Genomic DNA, 21,421 nt, shown 5'->3' with positions numbered 1-21,421 from the left:
TACTGAATGGGAACGGTGCAAAACCTTTCTTTTGGCATTCGTCGTGCATTGTGGGCCCCGCGATTTTACTACATTTATCCGGGGTAGCGACAGATCTAGAAAGGAATAACTCCGCTCACCTGGGAGCTTGTGCACGGTTACCAAGGGAGGAAAGTTGCATACACCGTTTTTTCAAGTCTGAAGGAATTAATGGAGGGGAGCAAGATAGTGAGTGCATAAAGATTAAAACGAACAAGAAGCAAATGGGTGCGATCATACCAGCACTAATGCACCGGATCCCATCAGAACTCCGAAGTTAAGCGTGCTTGGGCGAGAGTAGTACTAGGATGGGTGACCTCCTGGGAAGTCCTCGTGTTGCACCCCAATTTTATTAATATTTTATTTTTGATATACAATTTGCAAATTCCATATGTCGTTTCGGCGAGACAACAGGAAACAACGTGCCGGATACTCGGACCATTTGCGGAACGACCGTCATTACTGAATGGGAACGGTGCAAAACCGGGCTTTTGGCATTCGTCGTGCATTGTGGGCCCCGCGATATTACAACATTTATCCGGGGATGCGGCAGATCTTCTAAGGAATAACTCCGCTCACCTGGGAGCTTGTGCACGGTTACCAAGGGAGGAAATTTGCATACACCGTTTTTTCAAATCTGAAAGGATTAATGGAGGGGAGCAAGATAGTGAGTGCATAAAGATTAAAATGAACAAGAAGCAAACGGGTGCGATCATACCAGCACTAATGCACCCGATCCCATCAGAACTCCGAAGTTAAGCGTGCTTGGGCGAGAGTGGTACTAGGATGGGTGACCTCCTGGGAAATCCTCGTGTTGCACCCCAATTTTATTAATATTTTATTTTTGATATACTATTTGCAAATTCCATATGTCGTTTCGGTGAGACAACTGGAAACAACGAGCCGGTTACTCGGACCATTTGCGGCACGACCGTCATTAACGAATGGGAACGGTGCAAAACCTGGCCTTTGGCATTCGTCCTGCATTGTGGGCCTCGCGATATTACTGCATTTATCCGGGGATGCGGCAGATCTAGAAAGGAATAACTCCGCTCACCTGGGAGTTTGTGCATGGTTACCAAGGGAGGAAAGTTGCATACACCGTTTTTTCAAATCTGAAGGAATTAATGAAGGGGAGCAAGACAGGGAGTGCATAAAGATTTCAGCGAACAAGATGCAAACGGGTGCGATCATACCAGCACTAATGCACCAGATACAATCAGTACTCGGAAGTTAAGCGTGCTTGGGCGACAGTAGTACTAGGATGGGTAACCTCCTGGGAAGTCCTCGTGTTGCACCCCAATTTTATTAATATTTTATTTTTGATATACTATTTGCAAATTCCATATGTCGTTTCGGCGAGACAACTGGAAACAACGTGCCGGATACTCGGACCATTTGCGGCACGACCGTCATTACTAAATGGGAACGGTACAAAACTGGGCTTTTGGCATTCGTAGTGCATTGTGGGCCCCGCGATATTACTATATTTATCCGGGGATGCGGCAGATCTAGAAAGGAATAACTCCGCTCAGCTGGGAGCTTGTGCACGGTTACCAAGGGAGGAAATTTGCATACACCGTTTTTTCAAATCTGAAAGGATAAATGGAGGGGAGCAAGATAGTGAGTGCATAAAGATTAAAGCGAACAAGAAGCAAACGGGTGCGATCATACCAGCACTAATGCACCGGATCCCATCAGGACTCCGAAGTTAAGCGTGCTTGGGCGAGAGTAGTAATAGAATGGGTGACCTCCTGGGAAGTCCTCGTGTTGCACCCCAATTTTATTAATATTTTATTTTTGATATACTATTTGCAAATTCTATATGTCGTTTCGGCGAGACAACTGGAAACAACGTGCCGGATACTCGGACCATTTGCGGCACGACCGTCATTACTGAATGGGAACGGTGCAAAACTGGGCTTTAGGCATTCGTCGTGCATTGTGGGCCCCGTGATATTACTACATTTATCCGAGGATGCGGCAGATATACGAAAGGAATAACTCCGCTCACCTAGGAGCTTGTGCACGGTTACCAAGGGAGGAAAGTTGCATAAACCATTTTTTCAAGTCTGAAAGAATTAATGGAGGGGAGCAAGATAGTGAGTGCATAAAGATTAAAGCGAACAAGAAGCAAACGGGTGCGATCATACCAGCACTAATGCACCGGATCCCATCAGAACTCCGAAGTTAAGCGTGCTTGGGCGAGAGTAGTACTAGGATGGGTGACCTCCTGGGAAGTCCTCGTGTTGCACCCCAATTTTATTAATATTTTATTTTTGATATACTATTTGCAAATTCCATATGTCGTTTCGGCGAGACAACTGGAAACAACGAGCCGGATATTCGGACCATTTGCGGCACGACCGTCATTAACGAATGGGAACGGTGCAAAACCGGGCTTTTGGCATTCGTCCTGCATTGTGGGCCCCATGATATTACTGCATTTATCCGGGGATGCGGCAGATCTAGAAAGGAATAACTCCGCTCACCTGTGAGTTTGTGCATGGTTACCAAGGGAGGAAAGTTGCATACACCGTTTTTTCAAATCTGAAGGAATTAATGAAGGGGAGCAAGACAGGGAGTGCATAAAGATTTCAGCGAACAAGATGCAAACGGGTGCGATCATACCAGCACTAATGCACCGGATACAATCAGTACTCCGAAGTTAAGCGTGCTTGGGCGACAGTAGTACTAGGATGGGTAACCTCCTGGGAAGTCCTCGTGTTGCACCCCAATTTTATTAATATTTTATTTTTGATATACTATTTGCAAATTCCATATGTCGTTTCGGCGAGACAACTGGAAACAACGTGCCGGATACTCGGACCATTTGCGGCACGACCGTCATTACTGAATGGGAACGGTGCAAAACTGGGCTTTTGGCATTCGTCGTGCATTGTGGGCCCCGCGATATTACTACATTTATCCGGGGATGCGGCAGATCTAGAAAGGAATAACTCCGCTCAGCTGGGAGCTTGTGCACGGTTACCAAGGGAGGAAAGTTGCATACACCGTTTTTTCAAGTCTGAAAGAATTAATGGAGGGGAGCAAGATAGTGAGTGCATAAAGATTAAAGCGAACAAGAAGAAAACCGGTGCGATCATACCAGCACTAATGCACCGGATCCCATCAGAACTCCGAAGTCAAGCGTGCTTGGGTGAGAGTAGTACTAGGATGGGTGACCTCCTGGGAAGTCCTCGTGTTGCAACCCAATTTTATTAATATTTTATTTTTGATATACTATTTGCAAATTCCATATGTCGTTTCGGCGAGACAACTGGAAACAACGTGCCTGATACTCGGACCATTTGCGGCACGACCGTCATTACTGAATGGGAACGGTGCAAAACCTTTCTTTTGGCATTCGTCGTGCATTGTGGGCCCCGCGATTTTACTACATTTATCCGGGGTAGCGACAGATCTAGAAAGGAATAACTCCGCTCACCTGGGAGCTTGTGCACGGTTACCAAGGGAGGAAAGTTGCATACACCGTTTTTTCAAGTCTGAAGGAATTAATGGAGGGGAGCAAGATAGTGAGTGCATAAAGATTAAAACGAACAAGAAGCAAATGGGTGCGATCATACCAGCACTAATGCACCGGATCCCATCTGAACTCCGAAGTTAAGCGTGCTTGGGCGAGAGTAGTACTAGGATGGGTGACCTCCTGGGAAGTCCTCGTGTTGCACCCCAATTTTATTAATATTTTATTTTTGATATACAATTTGCAAATTCCATATGTCGTTTCGGCGAGACAACAGGAAACAACGTGCCGGATACTCGGACCATTTGCGGAACGACCGTCATTACTGAATGGGAACGGTGCAAAACCGGGCTTTTGGCATTCGTCGTGCATTGTGGGCCCCGCGATATTACAACATTTATCCGGGGATGCGGCAGATCTTCTAAGGAATAACTCCGCTCACCTGGGAGCTTGTGCACGGTTACCAAGGGAGGAAATTTGCATACACCGTTTTTTCAAATCTGAAAGGATTAATGGAGGGGAGCAAGATAGTGAGTGCATAAAGATTAAAATGAACAAGAAGCAAACGGGTGTGATCATACCAGCACTAATGCACCCGATCCCATCAGAACTCCGAAGTTAAGCGTGCTTGGGCGAGAGTGGTACTAGGATGGGTGACCTCCTGGGAAATCCTCGTGTTGCACCCCAATTTTATTAATATTTTATTTTTGATATACTATTTGCAAATTCCATATGTCGTTTCGGTGAGACAACTGGAAACAACGAGCCGGATACTCGGACCATTTGCGGCACGACCGTCATTAACGAATGGGAACGGTGCAAAACCTGGCCTTTGGCATTCGTCCTGCATTGTGGGCCTCGCGATATTACTGCATTTATCCGGGGATGCGGCAGATCTAGAAAGGAATAACTCCGCTCACCTGGGAGTTTGTGCATGGTTACCAAGGGAGGAAAGTTGCATACACCGTTTTTTCAAATCTGAAGGAATTAATGAAGGGGAGCAAGACAGGGAGTGCATAAAGATTTCAGCGAACAAGATGCAAACGGGTGCGATCATACCAGCACTAATGGACCAGATACAATCAGTACTCGGAAGTTAAGCGTGCTTGGGCGACAGTAGTACTAGGATGGGTAACATCCTGGGAAGTCCTCGTGTTGCACCCCAATTTTATTAATATTTTATTTTTGATATACTATTTGCAAATTCCATATGTCGTTTCGGCGAGACAACTGGAAACAACGTGCCGGATACTCGGACCATTTGCGGCACGACCGTCATTACTAAATGGGAACGGTACAAAACTGGGCTTTTGGCATTCGTAGTGCATTGTGGGCCCCGCGATATTACTATATTTATCCGGGGATGCGGCAGATCTAGAAAGGAATAACTCCGCTCAGCTGGGAGCTTGTGCACGGTTACCAAGGGAGGAAATTTGCATACACCGTTTTTTCAAATCTGAAAGGATTAATGGAGGGGAGCAAGATAGTGAGTGCATAAAGATTAAAGCGAACAAGAAGCAAACGGGTGCGATCATACCAGCACTAATGCACCGGATCCCATCAGGACTCCGAAGTTAAGCGTGCTTGGGCGAGAGTAGTAATAGGATGGGTGACCTCCTGGGAAGTCCTCGTGTTGCACCCCAATTTTATTAATATTTTATTTTTGATATACTATTTGCAAATTCTATATGTCGTTTCGGCGAGACAACTGGAAACAACGTGCCGGATACTCGGACCATTTGCGGCACGACCGTCATTACTGAATGGGAACGGTGCAAAACTGGGCTTTAGGCATTCGTCGTGCATTGTGGGCCCCGTGATATTACTACATTTATCCGAGGATGCGGCAGATATACGAAAGGAATAACTCCGCTCACCTGGGAGCTTGTGCACGGTTACCAAGGGAGGAAAGTTGCATAAACCGTTTTTTCAAGTCTGAAAGAATTAATGGAGGGGAGCAAGATAGTGAGTGCATAAAGATTAAAGCGAACAAGAAGCAAACGGGTGCGATCATACCAGCACTAATGCACCGGATCCCATCAGAACTCCGAAGTTAAGCGTGCTTGGGCGAGAGTAGTACTAGGATGGGTGACCTCCTGGGAAGTCCTCGTGTTGCACCCCAATTTTATTAATATTTTATTTTTGATATACTATTTGCAAATTCCATATGTCGTTTCGGCGAGACAACAGGAAACAACGTGCCGGATACTCGGACCATTTGCGGAACGACCGTCATTACTGAATGGGAACGGTGCAAAACCGGGCTTTTGGCATTCGTCGTGCATTGTGGGCCCCGCGATATTACAACATTTATCCGGGGATGCGGCAGATCTTCTAAGGAATAACTCCGCTCACCTGGGAGCTTGTGCACGGTTACCAAGGGAGGAAATTTGCATACACCGTTTTTTCAAATCTGAAAGGATTAATGGAGGGGAGCAAGATAGTGAGTGCATAAAGATTAAAATGAACAAGAAGCAAACGGGTGCGATCATACCAGCACTAATGCACCCGATCCCATCAGAACTCCGAAGTTAAGCGTGCTTGGGCGAGAGTGGTACTAGGATGGGTGACCTCCTGGGAAATCCTCGTGTTGCACCCCAATTTTATTAATATTTTATTTTTGATATACTATTTGCAAATTCCATATGTCGTTTCGTTAGACAACTGGAAACAACGAGCCGGATACTCGGACCATTTGCGGCACGACCGTCATTAACGAATGGGAACGGTGCAAAACCTGGCCTTTGGCATTCGTCCTGCATTGTGCGCCTCGCGATATTACTGCATTTATCCGGGGATGCGGCAGATCTAGAAAGGAATAACTCCGCTCACCTGGGAGTTTGTGCATGGTTACCAAGGGAGGAAAGTTGCATACACCATTTTTTCAAATCTGAAGGAATTAATGAAGGGGAGCAAGACAGGGAGTGCATAAAGATTTCAGCGAACAAGATGCAAACGGGTGCGATCATACCAGCACTAATGCACCAGATACAATCAGTACTCGGAAGTTAAGCGTGCTTGGGCGACAGTAGTACTAGGATGGGTAACCTCCTGGGAAGTCCTCGTGTTGCACCCCAATTTTATTAATATTTTATTTTTGATATACTATTTGCAAATTCCATATGTCGTTTCGGCGAGACAACTGGAAACAACGTGCCGGATACTCGGACCATTTGCGGCACGACCGTCATTACTAAATGGGAACGGTACAAAACTGGGCTTTTGGCAATCGTAGTGCATTGTGGGCCCCGCGATATTACTATATTTATCCGGGGATGCGGCAGAGCTAGAAAGGAATAACTCCGCTCAGCTGGGAGCTTGTGCACGGTTACCAAGGGAGGAAATTTGCATACACCGTTTTTTCAAATCTGAAAGGATTAATGGAGGGGAGCAAGATAGTGAGTGCATAAAGATTAAAGCGAACAAGAAGCAAACGGGTGCGATCATACCAGCACTAATGCACCGGATCCCATCAGGACTCCGAAGTTAAGCGTGCTTGGGCGAGAGTAGTAATAGGATGGGTGACCTCCTGGGAAGTCCTCGTGTTGCACCCCAATTTTATTAATATTTTATTTTTTATATACTATTTGCAAATTCCATATGTCGTTTCGGCGAGACAACTGGAAACAACGAGCCGGATATTCGGACCATTTGCGGCACGACCGTCATTAACGAATGGGAACGGTGCAAAACCGGGCTTTTGGCATTCGTCCTGCATTGTGGGCCCCACGATATTACTGCATTTATCCGGGGATGCGGCAGATCTAGAAAGGAATAACTCCGCTCACCTGTGAGTTTGTGCATGGTTACCAAGGGAGGAAAGTTGCATACACCGTTTTTTCAAATCTGAAGGAATTAATGAAGGGGAGCAAGACAGGGAGTGCATAAAGATTTCAGCGAACAAGATGCAAACGGGTGCGATCATACCAGCACTAATGCACCGGATACAATCAGTACTCCGAAGTTAAGCGTGCTTGGGCGACAGTAGTACTAGGATGGGTAACCTCCTGGGAAGTCCTCGTGTTGCACCCCAATTTTATTAATATTTTATTTTTGATATACTATTTGCAAATTCCATATGTCGTTTCGGCGAGACAACTGGAAACAACGTGCCGGATACTCGGACCATTTGCGGCACGACCGTCATTACTGAATGGGAACGGTGCAAAACTGGGCTTTTGGCATTCGTCGTGCATTGTGGGCCCCGCGATATTACTACATTTATCCGGGGATGCGGCAGATCTAGAAAGGAATAACTCCGCTCAGCTGGGAGCTTGTGCACGGTTACCAAGGGAGGAAAGTTGCATACACCGTTTTTTCAAGTCTGAAAGAATTAATGGAGGGGAGCAAGATAGTGAGTGCATAAAGATTAAAGCGAACAAGAAGAAAACCGGTGCGATCATACCAGCACTAATGCACCGGATCCCATCAGAACTCCGAAGTCAAGCGTGCTTGGGCGAGAGTAGTACTAGGATGGGTGACCTCCTGGGAAGTCCTCGTGTTGCAACCCAATTTTATTAATATTTTATTTTTGATATACTATTTACAAATTCCATATGTCGTTTCGGCGAGACAACTGGAAACAACGTGCCTGATACTCGGACCATTTGCGGCACGACCGTCATTACTGAATGGGAACGGTGCAAAACCTTTCTTTTGGCATTCGTCGTGCATTGTGGGCCCCGTGATATTACTACATTTATCCGGGGCAGCGACAGATTTAGAAAGGACTAACTCCGCTCACCTGGGAGCTTGTGCACGGTTACCAAGGGAGGAAAGTTGCATACACCGTTTTTTCAAGTCTAAAATAATTAATGGAGGGGAGCAAGATACTGATTGCATAAAGATTAAAGCGAACAAGAAGCAAACGGGTGCGATCATACCAGCACTAATGCACCGGATCCCATCAGAACTCCGAAGTTAAGCGTGCTTGGGCGTGAGTAGTACTAGGATGGGTGACCTGGGAAGTCCTCGTGTTGCAACCCAATCTTATTAATATTTTATTTTTGATATACTATATGCAAATTCCATATGTCGTTTCGGCGAGACAACAGGAAACAACGTGCCGGATACTCGGACCATTTGGGGAACGACTGTCATTACTGAATGGGAACGGTGCAAAACCGGGCGTTTGGCATTCGTCGTGCATTGTGGGCCCCATGATATTACAACATTTATCCGGGGATGCGGTAGATCTACAAAGGAATAACTCCGCTCACCTGGGAGCTTGTGCACGGTTACCAAGGGAGGAAAGTTGCATACACCGTTTTTTCAAATCTGAAAGGATTAATGGAGGGGAGCAAGACAGTGAGTGCATAAAGATTTCTGCGAACATGATGCAAACGGGTGCGATCATACCAGCACTAATGCACCGGATCCCATCAGAACTCCGAAGTTAAGTGTGCTTGGGCGAGAGTAGTACTAGGATGGGTGACCTCCTTGGAAGTCCTCGTGTTGCACCTCAATTTTATTAATATTTTATTTCTGATATATTATTTGCAAATTCCATATGTCGTCTCGGCGAGACAACTGGAAACAAAGCGCCGGATACTCGGACCATTTGCGGCACGACCGTCATTACTGAATGGGAACGGTGCAAAACCGGGCTTTAGGCATTCGTCGTGCATTGTGGGCCCCGCGATTTTACTACATTTATCCGGGGCAGCGACAGATCTAGAAAGGAATAACTCCGCTCATCTTGGAGCTTGTGCACGGTTACCAAGGGAGGAAAGTTGCATACACCGTTTTTTCAAGTCTGAAGGAATTAATGGAGGGGAGCAAGATAGTGAGTGCATAAAGATTAAAACGAACAAGAAGCAAACGGGTGCGATCATACCAGCACTAATGCACCAGATACAATCAGTACTCGGAAGTTAAGCGTGCTTGGGCGACAGTAGTACTAGGATGGGTAACCTCCTGGGAAGTCCTCGTGTTGCACCCCAATTTTATTAATATTTTATTTTTGATATACTATTTGCAAATTCCATATGTCGTTTCGGCGAGACAACTGGAAACAACGTGCCGGATACTCGGACCATTTGCGGCACGACCGTCATTACTAAATGGGAACGGTACAAAACTGGGCTTTTGGCATTCGTAGTGCATTGTGGGCCCCGCGATATTACTACATTTATCCGGGGATGTGGCAGATCTAGAAAGGAATAACTCCGCTCAGCTGGGAGCTTGTGCACGGTTACCAAGGGAGGAAATTTGCATACACCGTTTTTTCAAATCTGAAAGGATTAATGGAGGGGAGCAAGATAGTGAGTGCATAAAGATTAAAGCGAACAAGAAGCAAACGGGTGCGATCATACCAGCACTAATGCACCGGATCCCATCAGGACTCCGAAGTTAAGCGTGCTTGGGCGAGAGTAGTAATAGGATGGGTGACCTCCTGGGAAGTCCTCGTGTTGCACCCCAATTTTATTAATATTTTATTTTTGATATACTATTTGCAAATTCTATATGTCGTTTCGGCGAGACAACTGGAAACAACGTGCCGGATACTCGGACCATTTGCGGCACGACCGTCATTACTGAATGGGAACGGTGCAAAACTGGGCTTTAGGCATTCGTCGTGCATTGTGGGCCCCGTGATATTACTACATTTATCCGAGGATGCGGCAGATATACAAAAGGAATAACTCCGCTCACCTGGGAGCTTGTGCACGGTTACCAAGGGAGGAAAGTTGCATAAACCGTTTTTTCAAGTCTGAAAGAATTAATGGAGTGGAGCAAGATAGTGAGTGCATAAAGATTAAAGCGAACAAGAAGCAAACGGGTGCGATCATACCAGCACTAATGCACCGGATCCCATCAGAACTCCGAAGTTAAGCGTGCTTGGGCGAGAGTAGTACTAGAATGGGTGACCTCCTGGGAAGTCCTCGTGTTGCACCCCAATTTTATTAATATTTTATTTTTGATATACTATTTGCAAATTCCATATGTCGTTTCGGCAAGACAACTGGAAACAACGAGCCGGATATTCGGACCATTTGCGGCACGACCGTCATTAACGAATGGGAACGGTGCAAAACCGGACTTTTGGCATTCGTCCTGCATTGTGGGCCCCACGATATTACTGCATTTATCCGGGGATGCGGCAGATCTAGAAAGGAATAACTCCGCTCACCTGTGAGTTTGTGCATGGTTACCAAGGGAGGAAAGTTGCATACACCGTTTTTTCAAATCTGAAGGAATTAATGAAGGGGAGCAAGACAGGGAGTGCATAAAGATTTCAGCGAACAAGATGCAAACGGGTGCGATCATACCAGCACTAATGCACCGGATACAATCAGTACTTCGAAGTTAAGCGTGCTTGGGCGACAGTAGTACTAGGATGGGTAACCTCCTGGGAAGTCCTCATGTTGCACCCCAATTTTATTAATATTTTATTTTTGATATACTATTTGCAAATTCCATATGTCGTTTCGGCGAGACAACTGGAAACAACGTGCCGGATACTCGGACCATTTGCGGCACGACCGTCATTACTGAATGGGAACGGTGCAAAACTGGGCTTTTGGCATTCGTCGTGCATTGTGGGCCCCGCGATATTACTACATTTATCCGGGGATGCGGCAGATCTAGAAAGGAATAACTCCGCTCAGCTGGGAGCTTGTGCACGGTTACCAAGGGAGGAAAGTTGCATACACCGTTTTTTCAAGTCTGAAAGAATTAATGGAGGGGAGCAAGATAGTGAGTGCATAAAGATTAAAGCGAACAAGAAGAAAACCGGTGCGATCATACCAGCACTAATGCACCGGATCCCATCAGAACTCCGAAGTCAAGCGTGCTTGGGCGAGAGTAGTACTAGGATGGGTGACCTCCTGGGAAGTCCTCGTGTTGCAACCCAATTTTATTAATATTTTATTTTTGATATACTATTTGCAAATTCCATATGTCGTTTCGGCGAGACAACTGGAAACAACGTGCCTGATACTCGGACCATTTGCGGCACGACCGTCATTACTGAATGGGAACGGTGCAAAACCTTTCTTTTGGCATTCGTCGTGCATTGTGGGCCCCGCGATTTTACTACATTTATCCGGGGTAGCGACAGATCTAGAAAGGAATAACTCCGCTCACCTGGGAGCTTGTGCACGGTTACCAAGGGAGGAAAGTTGCATACACCGTTTTTTCAAGTCTGAAGGAATTAATGGAGGGGAGCAAGATAGTGAGTGCATAAAGATTAAAACGAACAAGAAGCAAATGGGTGCGATCATACCAGCACTAATGCACCGGATCCCATCAGAACTCCGAAGTTAAGCGTGCTTGGGCGAGAGTAGTACTAGGATGGGTGACCTCCTGGGAAGTCCTCGTGTTGCACCCCAATTTTATTAATATTTTATTTTTGATATACAATTTGCAAATTCCATATGTCGTTTCGGCGAGACAACAGGAAACAACGTGCCGGATACTCGGACCATTTGCGGAACGACCGTCATTACTGAATGGGAACGGTGCAAAACCGGGCTTTTGGCATTCGTCGTGCATTGTGGGCCCCGCGATATTACAACATTTATCCGGGGATGCGGCAGATCTTCTAAGGAATAACTCCGCTCACCTGGGAGCTTGTGCACGGTTACCAAGGGAGGAAATTTGCATACACCGTTTTTTCAAATCTGAAAGGATTAATGGAGGGGAGCAAGATAGTGAGTGCATAAAGATTAAAATGAACAAGAAGCAAACGGGTGCGATCATACCAGCACTAATGCACCCGATCCCATCAGAACTCCGAAGTTAAGCGTGCTTGGGCGAGAGTGGTACTAGGATGGGTGACCTCCTGGGAAATCCTCGTGTTGCACCCCAATTTTATTAATATTTTATTTTTGATATACTATTTGCAAATTCCATATGTCGTTTCGGTGAGACAACTGGAAACAACGAGCCGGATACTCGGACCATTTGCGGCACGACCGTCATTAACGAATGGGAACGGTGCAAAACCTGGCCTTTGGCATTCGTCCTGCATTGTGGGCCTCGCGATATTACTGCATTTATCCGGGGATGCGGCAGATCTAGAAAGGAATAACTCCGCTCACCTGGGAGTTTGTGCATGGTTACCAAGGGAGGAAAGTTGCATACACCGTTTTTTCAAATCTGAAGGAATTAATGAAGGGGAGCAAGACAGGGAGTGCATAAAGATTTCAGCGAACAAGATGCAAACGGGTGCGATCATTCCAGCACTAATGCACCAGATACAATCAGTACTCGGAAGTTAAGCGTGCTTGGGCGACAGTAGTACTAGGATGGGTAACCTCCTGGGAAGTCCTCGTGTTGCACCCCAATTTTATTAATATTTTATTTTTGATATACTATTTGCAAATTCCATATGTCGTTTCGGCGAGACAACTGGAAACAACGTGCCGGATACTCGGACCATTTGCGGCACGACCGTCATTACTAAATGGGAACGGTACAAAACTGGGCTTTTGGCATTCGTAGTGCATTGTGGGCCCCGCGATATTACTATATTTATCCGGGGATGCGGCAGATCTAGAAAGGAATAACTCCGCTCAGCTGGGAGCTTGTGCACGGTTACCAAGGGAGGAAATTTGCATACACCGTTTTTTCAAATCTGAAAGGATAAATGGAGGGGAGCAAGATAGTGAGTGCATAAAGATTAAAGCGAACAAGAAGCAAACGGGTGCGATCATACCAGCACTAATGCACCGGATCCCATCAGGACTCCGAAGTTAAGCGTGCTTGGGCGAGAGTAGTAATAGAATGGGTGACCTCCTGGGAAGTCCTCGTGTTGCACCCCAATTTTATTAATATTTTATTTTTGATATACTATTTGCAAATTCTATATGTCGTTTCGGCGAGACAACTGGAAACAACGTGCCGGATACTCGGACCATTTGCGGCACGACCGTCATTACTGAATGGGAACGGTGCAAAACTGGGCTTTAGGCATTCGTCGTGCATTGTGGGCCCCGTGATATTACTACATTTATCCGAGGATGCGGCAGATATACGAAAGGAATAACTCCGCTCACCTAGGAGCTTGTGCACGGTTACCAAGGGAGGAAAGTTGCATAAACCGTTTTTTCAAGTCTGAAAGAATTAATGGAGGGGAGCAAGATAGTGAGTGCATAAAGATTAAAGCGAACAAGAAGCAAACGGGTGCGATCATACCAGCACTAATGCACCGGATCCCATCAGAACTCCGAAGTTAAGCGTGCTTGGGCGAGAGTAGTACTAGGATGGGTGACCTCCTGGGAAGTCCTCGTGTTGCACCCCAATTTTATTAATATTTTATTTTTGATATACTATTTGCAAATTCCATATGTCGTTTCGGCGAGACAACTGGAAACAACGAGCCGGATATTCGGACCATTTGCGGCACGACCGTCATTAACGAATGGGAACGGTGCAAAACCGGGCGTTTGGCATTCGTCCTGCATTGTGGGCCCCATGATATTACTGCATTTATCCGGGGATGCGGCAGATCTAGAAAGGAATAACTCCGCTCACCTGTGAGTTTGTGCATGGTTACCAAGGGAGGAAAGTTGCATACACCGTTTTTTCAAATCTGAAGGAATTAATGAAGGGGAGCAAGACAGGGAGTGCATAAAGATTTCAGCGAACAAGATGCAAACGGGTGCGATCATACCAGCACTAATGCACCGGATACAATCAGTACTCCGAAGTTAAGCGTGCTTGGGCGACAGTAGTACTAGGATGGGTAACCTCCTGGGAAGTCCTCGTGTTGCACCCCAATTTTATTAATATTTTATTTTTGATATACTATTTGCAAATTCCATATGTCGTTTCGGCGAGACAACTGGAAACAACGTGCCGGATACTCGGACCATTTGCGGCACGACCGTCATTACTGAATGGGAACGGTGCAAAACTGGGCTTTTGGCATTCGTCGTGCATTGTGGGCCCCGCGATATTACTACATTTATCCGGGGATGCGGCAGATCTAGAAAGGAATAACTCCGCTCAGCTGGGAGCTTGTGCACGGTTACCAAGGGAGGAAAGTTGCATACACCGTTTTTTCAAGTCTGAAAGAATTAATGGAGGGGAGCAAGATAGTGAGTGCATAAAGATTAAAGCGAACAAGAAGAAAACCGGTGCGATCATACCAGCACTAATGCACCGGATCCCATCAGAACTCCGAAGTCAAGCGTGCTTGGGTGAGAGTAGTACTAGGATGGGTGACCTCCTGGGAAGTCCTCGTGTTGCAACCCAATTTTATTAATATTTTATTTTTGATATACTATTTGCAAATTCCATATGTCGTTTCGGCGAGACAACTGGAAACAACGTGCCTGATACTCGGACCATTTGCGGCACGACCGTCATTACTGAATGGGAACGGTGCAAAACCTTTCTTTTGGCATTCGTCGTGCATTGTGGGCCCCGCGATTTTACTACATTTATCCGGGGTAGCGACAGATCTAGAAAGGAATAACTCCGCTCACCTGGGAGCTTGTGCACGGTTACCAAGGGAGGAAAGTTGCATACACCGTTTTTTCAAGTCTGAAGGAATTAATGGAGGGGAGCAAGATAGTGAGTGCATAAAGATTAAAACGAACAAGAAGCAAATGGGTGCGATCATACCAGCACTAATGCACCGGATCCCATCTGAACTCCGAAGTTAAGCGTGCTTGGGCGAGAGTAGTACTAGGATGGGTGACCTCCTGGGAAGTCCTCGTGTTGCACCCCAATTTTATTAATATTTTATTTTTGATATACAATTTGCAAATTCCATATGTCGTTTCGGCGAGACAACAGGAAACAACGTGCCGGATACTCGGACCATTTGCGGAACGACCGTCATTACTGAATGGGAACGGTGCAAAACCGGGCTTTTGGCATTCGTCGTGCATTGTGGGCCCCGCGATATTACAACATTTATCCGGGGATGCGGCAGATCTTCTAAGGAATAACTCCGCTCACCTGGGAGCTTGTGCACGGTTACCAAGGGAGGAAATTTGCATACACCGTTTTTTCAAATCTGAAAGGATTAATGGAGGGGAGCAAGATAGTGAGTGCATAAAGATTAAAATGAACAAGAAGCAAACGGGTGTGATCATACCAGCACTAATGCACCCGATCCCATCAGAACTCCGAAGTTAAGCGTGCTTGGGCGAGAGTGGTACTAGGATGGGTGACCTCCTGGGAAATCCTCGTGTTGCACCCCAATTTTATTAATATTTTATTTTTGATATACTATTTGCAAATTCCATATGTCGTTTCGGTGAGACAACTGGAAACAACGAGCCGGATACTCGGACCATTTGCGGCACGACCGTCATTAACGAATGGGAACGGTGCAAAACCTGGCCTTTGGCATTCGTCCTGCATTGTGGGCCTCGCGATATTACTGCATTTATCCGGGGATGCGGCAGATCTAGAAAGGAATAACTCCGCTCACCTGGGAGTTTGTGCATGGTTACCAAGGGAGGAAAGTTGCATACACCGTTTTTTCAAATCTGAAGGAATTAATGAAGGGGAGCAAGACAGGGAGTGCATAAAGATTTCAGCGAACAAGATGCAAACGGGTGCGATCATACCAGCACTAATGGACCAGATACAATCAGTACTCGGAAGTTAAGCGTGCTTGGGCGACAGTAGTACTAGGATGGGTAACATCCTGGGAAGTCCTCGTGTTGCACCCCAATTTTATTAATATTTTATTTTTGATATACTATTTGCAAATTCCATATGTCGTTTCGGCGAGACAACTGGAAACAACGTGCCGGATACTCGGACCATTTGCGGCACGACCGTCATTACTAAATGGGAACGGTACAAAACTGGGCTTTTGGCATTCGTAGTGCATTGTGGGCCCCGCGATATTACTATATTTATCCGGGGATGCGGCAGATCTAGAAAGGAATAACTCCGCTCAGCTGGGAGCTTGTGCACGGTTACCAAGGGAGGAAATTTGCATACACCGTTTTTTCAAATCTGAAAGGATTAATGGAGGGGAGCAAGATAGTGAGTGCATAAAGATTAAAGCGAACAAGAAGCAAACGGGTGCGATCATACCAGCACTAATGCACCGGATCCCATCAGGACTCCGAAGTTAAGCGTGCTTGGGCGAGAGTAGTAATAGGATGGGTGACCTCCTGGGAAGTCCTCGTGTTGCACCCCAATTTTATTAATATTTTATTTTTGATATACTATTTGCAAATTCTATATGTCGTTTCGGCGAGACAACTGGAAACAACGTGCCGGATACTCGGACCATTTGCGGCACGACCGTCATTACTGAATGGGAACGGTGCAAAACTGGGCTTTAGGCATTCGTCGTGCATTGTGGGCCCCGTGATATTACTACATTTATCCGAGGATGCGGCAGATATACGAAAGGAATAACTCCGCTCACCTGGGAGCTTGTGCACGGTTACCAAGGGAGGAAAGTTGCATAAACCGTTTTTTCAAGTCTGAAAGAATTAATGGAGGGGAGCAAGATAGTGAGTGCATAAAGATTAAAGCGAACAAGAAGCAAACGGGTGCGATCATACCAGCACTAATGCACCGGATCCCATCAGAACTCCGAAGTTAAGCGTGCTTGGGCGAGAGTAGTACTAGGATGGGTGACCTCCTGGGAAGTCCTCGTGTTGCACCCCAATTTTATTAATATTTTATTTTTGATATACTATTTGCAAATTCCATATGTCGTTTCGGCGAGACAACTGGAAACAACGAGCCGGATATTCGGACCATTTGCGGCACGACCGTCATTAACGAATGGGAACGGTGCAAAACCGGGCTTTTGGCATTCGTCCTGCATTGTGGGCCCCACGATATTACTGCATTTATCCGGGGATGCGGCAGATCTAGAAAGGAATAACTCCGCTCACCTGTGCGTTTGTGCATGGTTACCAAGGGAGGAAAGTTGCATACACCGTTTTTTCAAATCTGAAGGAATTAATGAAGGGGAGCAAGACAGGGAGTGCATAAAGATTTCAGCGAACAAGATGCAAACGGGTGCGATCATACCAGCACTAATGCACCGGATACAATCAGTACTCCGAAGTTAAGCGTGCTTGGGCGACAGTAGTACTAGGATGGGTAACCTCCTGGGAAGTCCTCGTGTTGCACCCCAATTTTATTAATATTTTATTTTTGATATACTATTTGCAAATTCCATATGTCGTTTCGGCGAGACAACTGGAAACAACGTGCCGGATACTCGGACCATTTGCGGCACGACCGTCATTACTGAATGGGAACGGTGCAAAACTGGGCTTTTGGCATTCGTCGTGCATTGTGGGCCCCGCGATATTACTACATTTATCCGGGGATGCGGCAGATCTAGAAAGGAATAACTCCGCTCAGCTGGGAGCTTGTGCACGGTTACCAAGGGAGGAAAGTTGCATACACCGTTTTTTCAAGTCTGAAAGAATTAATGGAGGGGAGCAAGATAGTGAGTGCATAAAGATTAAAGCGAACAAGAAGAAAACCGGTGCGATCATACCAGCACTAATGCACCGGATCCCATCAGAACTCCGAAGTCAAGCGTGCTTGGGCGAGAGTAGTACTAGGATGGGTGACCTCCTGGGAAGTCCTCGTGTTGCAACCCAATTTTATTAATATTTTATTTTTGATATACTATTTACAAATTCCATATGTCGTTTCGGCGAGACAACTGGAAACAACGTGCCTGATACTCGGACCATTTGCGGCACGACCGTCATTACTGAATGGGAACGGTGCAAAACCTTTCTTTTGGCATTCGTCGTGCATTGTGGGCCCCGTGATATTACTACATTTATCCGGGGCAGCGACAGATTTAGAAAGGACTAACTCCGCTCACCTGGGAGCTTGTGCACGGTTACCAAGGGAGGAAAGTTGCATACACCGTTTTTTCAAGTCTAAAATAATTAATGGAGGGGAGCAAGATACTGATTGCATAAAGATTAAAGCGAACAAGAAGCAAACGGGTGCGATCATACCAGCACTAATGCACCGGATCCCATCAGAACTCCGAAGTTAAGCGTGCTTGGGCGTGAGTAGTACTAGGATGGGTGACCTGGGAAGTCCTCGTGTTGCAACCCAATTTTATTAATATTTTATTTTTGATATACTATATGCAAATTCCATATGTCGTTTCGGCGAGACAACAGGAAACAACGTGCCGGATACTCGGACCATTTGGGGAACGACTGTCATTACTGAATGGGAACGGTGCAAAACCGGGCGTTTGGCATTCGTCGTGCATTGTGGGCCCCATGATATTACAACATTTATCCGGGGATGCGGTAGATCTACAAAGGAATAACTCCGCTCACCTGGGAGCTTGTGCACGGTTACCAAGGGAGGAAAGTTGCATACACCGTTTTTTCAAATCTGAAAGGATTAATGGAGGGGAGCAAGACAGTGAGTGCATAAAGATTTCTGCGAACATGATGCAAACGGGTGCGATCATACCAGCACTAATGCACCGGATCCCATCAGAACTCCGAAGTTAAGTGTGCTTGGGCGAGAGTAGTACTAGGATGGGTGACCTCCTTGGAAGTCCTCGTGTTGCACCTCAATTTTATTAATATTTTATTTCTGATATATTATTTGCAAATTCCATATGTCGTTTCGGCGAGACAACTGGAAACAAAGCGCCGGATACTCGGACCATTTGCGGCACGACCGTCATTACTGAATGGGAACGGTGCAAAACCGGGCTTTAGGCATTCGTCGTGCATTGTGGGCCCCGCGATTTTACTACATTTATCCGGGGCAGCGACAGATCTAGAAAGGAATAACTCCGCTCATCTTGGAGCTTGTGCACGGTTACCAAGGGAGGAAAGTTGCATACACCGTTTTTTCAAGTCTGAAGGAATTAATGGAGGGGAGCAAGATAGTGAGTGCATAAAGATTAAAACGAACAAGAAGCAAACGGGTGCGATCATACCAGCACTAATGCACCAGATACAATCAGTACTCGGAAGTTAAGCGTGCTTGGGCGACAGTAGTACTAGGATGGGTAACCTCCTGGGAAGTCCTCGTGTTGCACCCCAATTTTATTAATATTTTATTTTTGATATACTATTTGCAAATTCCATATGTCGTTTCGGCGAGACAACTGGAAACAACGTGCCGGATACTCGGACCATTTGCGGCACGACCGTCATTACTAAATGGGAACGGTACAAAACTGGGCTTTTGGCATTCGTAGTGCATTGTGGGCCCCGCGATATTACTACATTTATCCGGGGATGCGGCAGATCTAGAAAGGAATAACTCCGCTCAGCTGGGAGCTTGTGCACGGTTACCAAGGGAGGAAATTTGCATACACCGTTTTTTCAAATCTGAAAGGATTAATGGAGGGGAGCAAGATAGTGAGTGCATAAAGATTAAAGCGAACAAGAAGCAAACGGGTGCGATCATACCAGCACTAATGCACCGGATCCCATCAGGACTCCGAAGTTAAGCGTGCTTGGGCGAGAGTAGTAATAGGATGGGTGACCTCCTGGGAAGTCCTCGTGCTGCACCCCAATTTTATTAATATTTTATTTTTGAGATACTATTTGCAAATTCTATATGTCGTTTCGGCGAGACAACTGGAAACAACGTGCCGGATACTCGGACCATTTGCGGCACGACCGTCATTACTGAATGGGAACGGTGCAAAACTGGGCTTTAGGCATTCGTCGTGCATTGTGGGCCCCGTGATATTACTACATTTATCCGAGGATGCGGCAGATATACAAAAGGAATAACTCCGCTCACCTGGGAGCTTGTGCACGGTTACCAAGGGAGGAAAGTTGCATAAACCGTTTTTTCAAGTCTGAAAGAATTAATGGAGGGGAGCAAGATAGTGAGTGCATAAAGATTAAAGCGAACAAGAAGCAAACGGGTGCGATCATACCAGCACTAATGCACCGGATTCCATCAGAACTCCGAAGTTAAGCGTGCTTGGGCGAGAGTAGTACTAGGATGGGTGACCTCCTGGGAAGTCCTCGTGTTGCACCCCAATTTTATTAATATTTTATTTTTGATATACTATTTGCAAATTCCATAAGTCGTTTCGGCGAGACAACTGGAAACAACGAGCCGGATATTCGGACCATTTGCGGCACGACCGTCATTAACGAATGGGAGCGGTGCAAAACCGGGCTTTTGGCATTCGTCCTGCATTGTGGGCCCCACGATATTACTGCATTTATCCGGGGATGCGGCAGATCTAGAAAGGAATAACTCCGCTCACCTGTGAGTTTGTGCATGGTTACCAAGGGAGGAAAGTTGCATACACCGTTTTTTCAAATCTGAAGGAATTAATGAAGGGGAGCAAGACAGGGAGTGCATAAAGATTTCAGCGAACAAGATGCAAACGGGTGCGATCATAACAGCACTAATGCACCGGATACAATCAGTACTCCGAAGTTAAGCGTGCTTGGGCGAGAGTAGTACTAGGATGGGTAACCTCCTGGGAAGTCCTCATGTTGCACCCCAATTTTATTAATATTTTATTTTTGATATACTATTTGCAAATTCCATATGTCGTTTCGGCGAGACAACTGGAAACAACGTGCCGGATACTCGGACCATTTGCGGCACGACCGTCATTACTGAATGGGAACGGTGCAAAACTGGGCTTTTGGCATTCGTCGTGCATTGTGGGCCCCGCGATATTACTACATTTATCCAGGGATGCGGCAGATCTAGAAAGCAATAACTCCGCTCAGCTGGGAGCTTGTGCACGGTTACCAAGGGAGGAAAGTTGCATACACCGTTTTTTCAAGTCTGAAAGAATTAATGGAGGGGAGCAAGATAGTGAGTGCATAAAGATTAAAGCGAACAAGAAGAAAACCGGTGCGATCATACCAGCACTAATGCACCGGATCCCATCAGAACTCCGAAGTCAAGCGTGCTTGGGCGAGAGTAGTACTAGGATGGGTGACCTCCTGGGAAGTCCTCGTGTTGCAACCCAATTTTTTTAATATTTTATTTTTGATA

At 46.1% G+C, this 21,421-nt stretch overlaps 32 non-coding genes and 13 pseudogenes across 32 annotated transcripts; all 45 read left to right on the top strand.

The window, feature by feature from the left end:
- The first annotated feature begins 244 nt into the window (after positions 1–244).
- Positions 245–363, top strand: LOC148858206 (5S ribosomal RNA). The gene has a single exon (XR_016095563.1). It is a non-coding gene; the product is annotated as a 5S ribosomal RNA (ribosomal RNA).
- Positions 364–722: 359 nt separating this feature from the next.
- LOC148858205 (5S ribosomal RNA) lies at positions 723–841 on the top strand. Its single transcript, XR_016097058.1, has one exon. It is a non-coding gene; the product is annotated as a 5S ribosomal RNA (ribosomal RNA).
- Positions 842–1,200: 359 nt separating this feature from the next.
- Positions 1,201–1,319, top strand: LOC148858204 (5S ribosomal RNA; annotated as a pseudogene).
- Positions 1,320–1,678: 359 nt separating this feature from the next.
- LOC148858203 (5S ribosomal RNA) lies at positions 1,679–1,797 on the top strand. The gene has a single exon (XR_016097162.1). It is a non-coding gene; the product is annotated as a 5S ribosomal RNA (ribosomal RNA).
- A 360-nt stretch (positions 1,798–2,157) lies between these two features.
- On the top strand, positions 2,158–2,276 carry LOC148858202 (5S ribosomal RNA). The gene has a single exon (XR_016095551.1). It is a non-coding gene; the product is annotated as a 5S ribosomal RNA (ribosomal RNA).
- A 359-nt stretch (positions 2,277–2,635) lies between these two features.
- Positions 2,636–2,754, top strand: LOC148858201 (5S ribosomal RNA; annotated as a pseudogene).
- A 359-nt stretch (positions 2,755–3,113) lies between these two features.
- On the top strand, positions 3,114–3,232 carry LOC148858200 (5S ribosomal RNA). The gene has a single exon (XR_016097859.1). It is a non-coding gene; the product is annotated as a 5S ribosomal RNA (ribosomal RNA).
- Positions 3,233–3,591: 359 nt separating this feature from the next.
- On the top strand, positions 3,592–3,710 carry LOC148858199 (5S ribosomal RNA). The gene has a single exon (XR_016098347.1). It is a non-coding gene; the product is annotated as a 5S ribosomal RNA (ribosomal RNA).
- A 359-nt stretch (positions 3,711–4,069) lies between these two features.
- Positions 4,070–4,188, top strand: LOC148858198 (5S ribosomal RNA). The gene has a single exon (XR_016097298.1). It is a non-coding gene; the product is annotated as a 5S ribosomal RNA (ribosomal RNA).
- Positions 4,189–4,547: 359 nt separating this feature from the next.
- LOC148858197 (5S ribosomal RNA) lies at positions 4,548–4,666 on the top strand (annotated as a pseudogene).
- Positions 4,667–5,025: 359 nt separating this feature from the next.
- On the top strand, positions 5,026–5,144 carry LOC148858196 (5S ribosomal RNA). Its single transcript, XR_016096943.1, has one exon. It is a non-coding gene; the product is annotated as a 5S ribosomal RNA (ribosomal RNA).
- A 360-nt stretch (positions 5,145–5,504) lies between these two features.
- Positions 5,505–5,623, top strand: LOC148858195 (5S ribosomal RNA). The gene has a single exon (XR_016095536.1). It is a non-coding gene; the product is annotated as a 5S ribosomal RNA (ribosomal RNA).
- A 359-nt stretch (positions 5,624–5,982) lies between these two features.
- Positions 5,983–6,101, top strand: LOC148858194 (5S ribosomal RNA). The gene has a single exon (XR_016097057.1). It is a non-coding gene; the product is annotated as a 5S ribosomal RNA (ribosomal RNA).
- Positions 6,102–6,459: 358 nt separating this feature from the next.
- Positions 6,460–6,578, top strand: LOC148858193 (5S ribosomal RNA; annotated as a pseudogene).
- A 359-nt stretch (positions 6,579–6,937) lies between these two features.
- Positions 6,938–7,056, top strand: LOC148858192 (5S ribosomal RNA). Its single transcript, XR_016096942.1, has one exon. It is a non-coding gene; the product is annotated as a 5S ribosomal RNA (ribosomal RNA).
- A 359-nt stretch (positions 7,057–7,415) lies between these two features.
- LOC148858191 (5S ribosomal RNA) lies at positions 7,416–7,534 on the top strand (annotated as a pseudogene).
- A 359-nt stretch (positions 7,535–7,893) lies between these two features.
- On the top strand, positions 7,894–8,012 carry LOC148858190 (5S ribosomal RNA). The gene has a single exon (XR_016097284.1). It is a non-coding gene; the product is annotated as a 5S ribosomal RNA (ribosomal RNA).
- Positions 8,013–8,371: 359 nt separating this feature from the next.
- LOC148858189 (5S ribosomal RNA) lies at positions 8,372–8,487 on the top strand. Its single transcript, XR_016097838.1, has one exon. It is a non-coding gene; the product is annotated as a 5S ribosomal RNA (ribosomal RNA).
- Positions 8,488–8,846: 359 nt separating this feature from the next.
- On the top strand, positions 8,847–8,965 carry LOC148858188 (5S ribosomal RNA). Its single transcript, XR_016096849.1, has one exon. It is a non-coding gene; the product is annotated as a 5S ribosomal RNA (ribosomal RNA).
- A 359-nt stretch (positions 8,966–9,324) lies between these two features.
- Positions 9,325–9,443, top strand: LOC148858187 (5S ribosomal RNA; annotated as a pseudogene).
- Positions 9,444–9,802: 359 nt separating this feature from the next.
- Positions 9,803–9,921, top strand: LOC148858186 (5S ribosomal RNA). Its single transcript, XR_016096941.1, has one exon. It is a non-coding gene; the product is annotated as a 5S ribosomal RNA (ribosomal RNA).
- Positions 9,922–10,281: 360 nt separating this feature from the next.
- LOC148858185 (5S ribosomal RNA) lies at positions 10,282–10,400 on the top strand. Its single transcript, XR_016095714.1, has one exon. It is a non-coding gene; the product is annotated as a 5S ribosomal RNA (ribosomal RNA).
- A 359-nt stretch (positions 10,401–10,759) lies between these two features.
- On the top strand, positions 10,760–10,878 carry LOC148858184 (5S ribosomal RNA; annotated as a pseudogene).
- A 359-nt stretch (positions 10,879–11,237) lies between these two features.
- LOC148858183 (5S ribosomal RNA) lies at positions 11,238–11,356 on the top strand. Its single transcript, XR_016097282.1, has one exon. It is a non-coding gene; the product is annotated as a 5S ribosomal RNA (ribosomal RNA).
- A 359-nt stretch (positions 11,357–11,715) lies between these two features.
- LOC148858182 (5S ribosomal RNA) lies at positions 11,716–11,834 on the top strand. Its single transcript, XR_016095523.1, has one exon. It is a non-coding gene; the product is annotated as a 5S ribosomal RNA (ribosomal RNA).
- A 359-nt stretch (positions 11,835–12,193) lies between these two features.
- On the top strand, positions 12,194–12,312 carry LOC148858181 (5S ribosomal RNA). Its single transcript, XR_016097056.1, has one exon. It is a non-coding gene; the product is annotated as a 5S ribosomal RNA (ribosomal RNA).
- A 359-nt stretch (positions 12,313–12,671) lies between these two features.
- LOC148858180 (5S ribosomal RNA) lies at positions 12,672–12,790 on the top strand (annotated as a pseudogene).
- A 359-nt stretch (positions 12,791–13,149) lies between these two features.
- Positions 13,150–13,268, top strand: LOC148858179 (5S ribosomal RNA). The gene has a single exon (XR_016097161.1). It is a non-coding gene; the product is annotated as a 5S ribosomal RNA (ribosomal RNA).
- A 360-nt stretch (positions 13,269–13,628) lies between these two features.
- On the top strand, positions 13,629–13,747 carry LOC148858178 (5S ribosomal RNA). The gene has a single exon (XR_016095510.1). It is a non-coding gene; the product is annotated as a 5S ribosomal RNA (ribosomal RNA).
- A 359-nt stretch (positions 13,748–14,106) lies between these two features.
- On the top strand, positions 14,107–14,225 carry LOC148858177 (5S ribosomal RNA; annotated as a pseudogene).
- A 359-nt stretch (positions 14,226–14,584) lies between these two features.
- Positions 14,585–14,703, top strand: LOC148858176 (5S ribosomal RNA). The gene has a single exon (XR_016097858.1). It is a non-coding gene; the product is annotated as a 5S ribosomal RNA (ribosomal RNA).
- Positions 14,704–15,062: 359 nt separating this feature from the next.
- LOC148858175 (5S ribosomal RNA) lies at positions 15,063–15,181 on the top strand. Its single transcript, XR_016098333.1, has one exon. It is a non-coding gene; the product is annotated as a 5S ribosomal RNA (ribosomal RNA).
- A 359-nt stretch (positions 15,182–15,540) lies between these two features.
- LOC148858174 (5S ribosomal RNA) lies at positions 15,541–15,659 on the top strand. Its single transcript, XR_016097297.1, has one exon. It is a non-coding gene; the product is annotated as a 5S ribosomal RNA (ribosomal RNA).
- A 359-nt stretch (positions 15,660–16,018) lies between these two features.
- Positions 16,019–16,137, top strand: LOC148858173 (5S ribosomal RNA; annotated as a pseudogene).
- Positions 16,138–16,496: 359 nt separating this feature from the next.
- LOC148858172 (5S ribosomal RNA) lies at positions 16,497–16,615 on the top strand. The gene has a single exon (XR_016096939.1). It is a non-coding gene; the product is annotated as a 5S ribosomal RNA (ribosomal RNA).
- A 360-nt stretch (positions 16,616–16,975) lies between these two features.
- Positions 16,976–17,094, top strand: LOC148858171 (5S ribosomal RNA). Its single transcript, XR_016095497.1, has one exon. It is a non-coding gene; the product is annotated as a 5S ribosomal RNA (ribosomal RNA).
- A 359-nt stretch (positions 17,095–17,453) lies between these two features.
- LOC148858170 (5S ribosomal RNA) lies at positions 17,454–17,572 on the top strand (annotated as a pseudogene).
- Positions 17,573–17,931: 359 nt separating this feature from the next.
- LOC148858169 (5S ribosomal RNA) lies at positions 17,932–18,050 on the top strand. Its single transcript, XR_016097281.1, has one exon. It is a non-coding gene; the product is annotated as a 5S ribosomal RNA (ribosomal RNA).
- Positions 18,051–18,409: 359 nt separating this feature from the next.
- Positions 18,410–18,525, top strand: LOC148858168 (5S ribosomal RNA). Its single transcript, XR_016097837.1, has one exon. It is a non-coding gene; the product is annotated as a 5S ribosomal RNA (ribosomal RNA).
- Positions 18,526–18,884: 359 nt separating this feature from the next.
- Positions 18,885–19,003, top strand: LOC148858167 (5S ribosomal RNA). Its single transcript, XR_016096847.1, has one exon. It is a non-coding gene; the product is annotated as a 5S ribosomal RNA (ribosomal RNA).
- Positions 19,004–19,362: 359 nt separating this feature from the next.
- On the top strand, positions 19,363–19,481 carry LOC148858166 (5S ribosomal RNA; annotated as a pseudogene).
- A 359-nt stretch (positions 19,482–19,840) lies between these two features.
- LOC148858165 (5S ribosomal RNA) lies at positions 19,841–19,959 on the top strand. Its single transcript, XR_016097624.1, has one exon. It is a non-coding gene; the product is annotated as a 5S ribosomal RNA (ribosomal RNA).
- A 360-nt stretch (positions 19,960–20,319) lies between these two features.
- On the top strand, positions 20,320–20,438 carry LOC148858164 (5S ribosomal RNA). Its single transcript, XR_016096014.1, has one exon. It is a non-coding gene; the product is annotated as a 5S ribosomal RNA (ribosomal RNA).
- A 359-nt stretch (positions 20,439–20,797) lies between these two features.
- Positions 20,798–20,916, top strand: LOC148858163 (5S ribosomal RNA; annotated as a pseudogene).
- Positions 20,917–21,275: 359 nt separating this feature from the next.
- Positions 21,276–21,394, top strand: LOC148858162 (5S ribosomal RNA). Its single transcript, XR_016097280.1, has one exon. It is a non-coding gene; the product is annotated as a 5S ribosomal RNA (ribosomal RNA).
- The last annotated feature ends 27 nt before the right edge of the window (positions 21,395–21,421 follow it).

Source organism: Nelumbo lutea, chromosome 4 (genome assembly GCF_056320005.1).
Source record: "Nelumbo lutea isolate HS-2025 chromosome 4, American lotus-T2T, whole genome shotgun sequence".
NCBI classification, from domain to species: Eukaryota; Viridiplantae; Streptophyta; class Magnoliopsida; order Proteales; family Nelumbonaceae; genus Nelumbo; species Nelumbo lutea.
The sequence above is the reverse complement of the archived record's forward strand: the minus strand, read 5'-3'. Positions and strand labels throughout refer to the sequence as shown.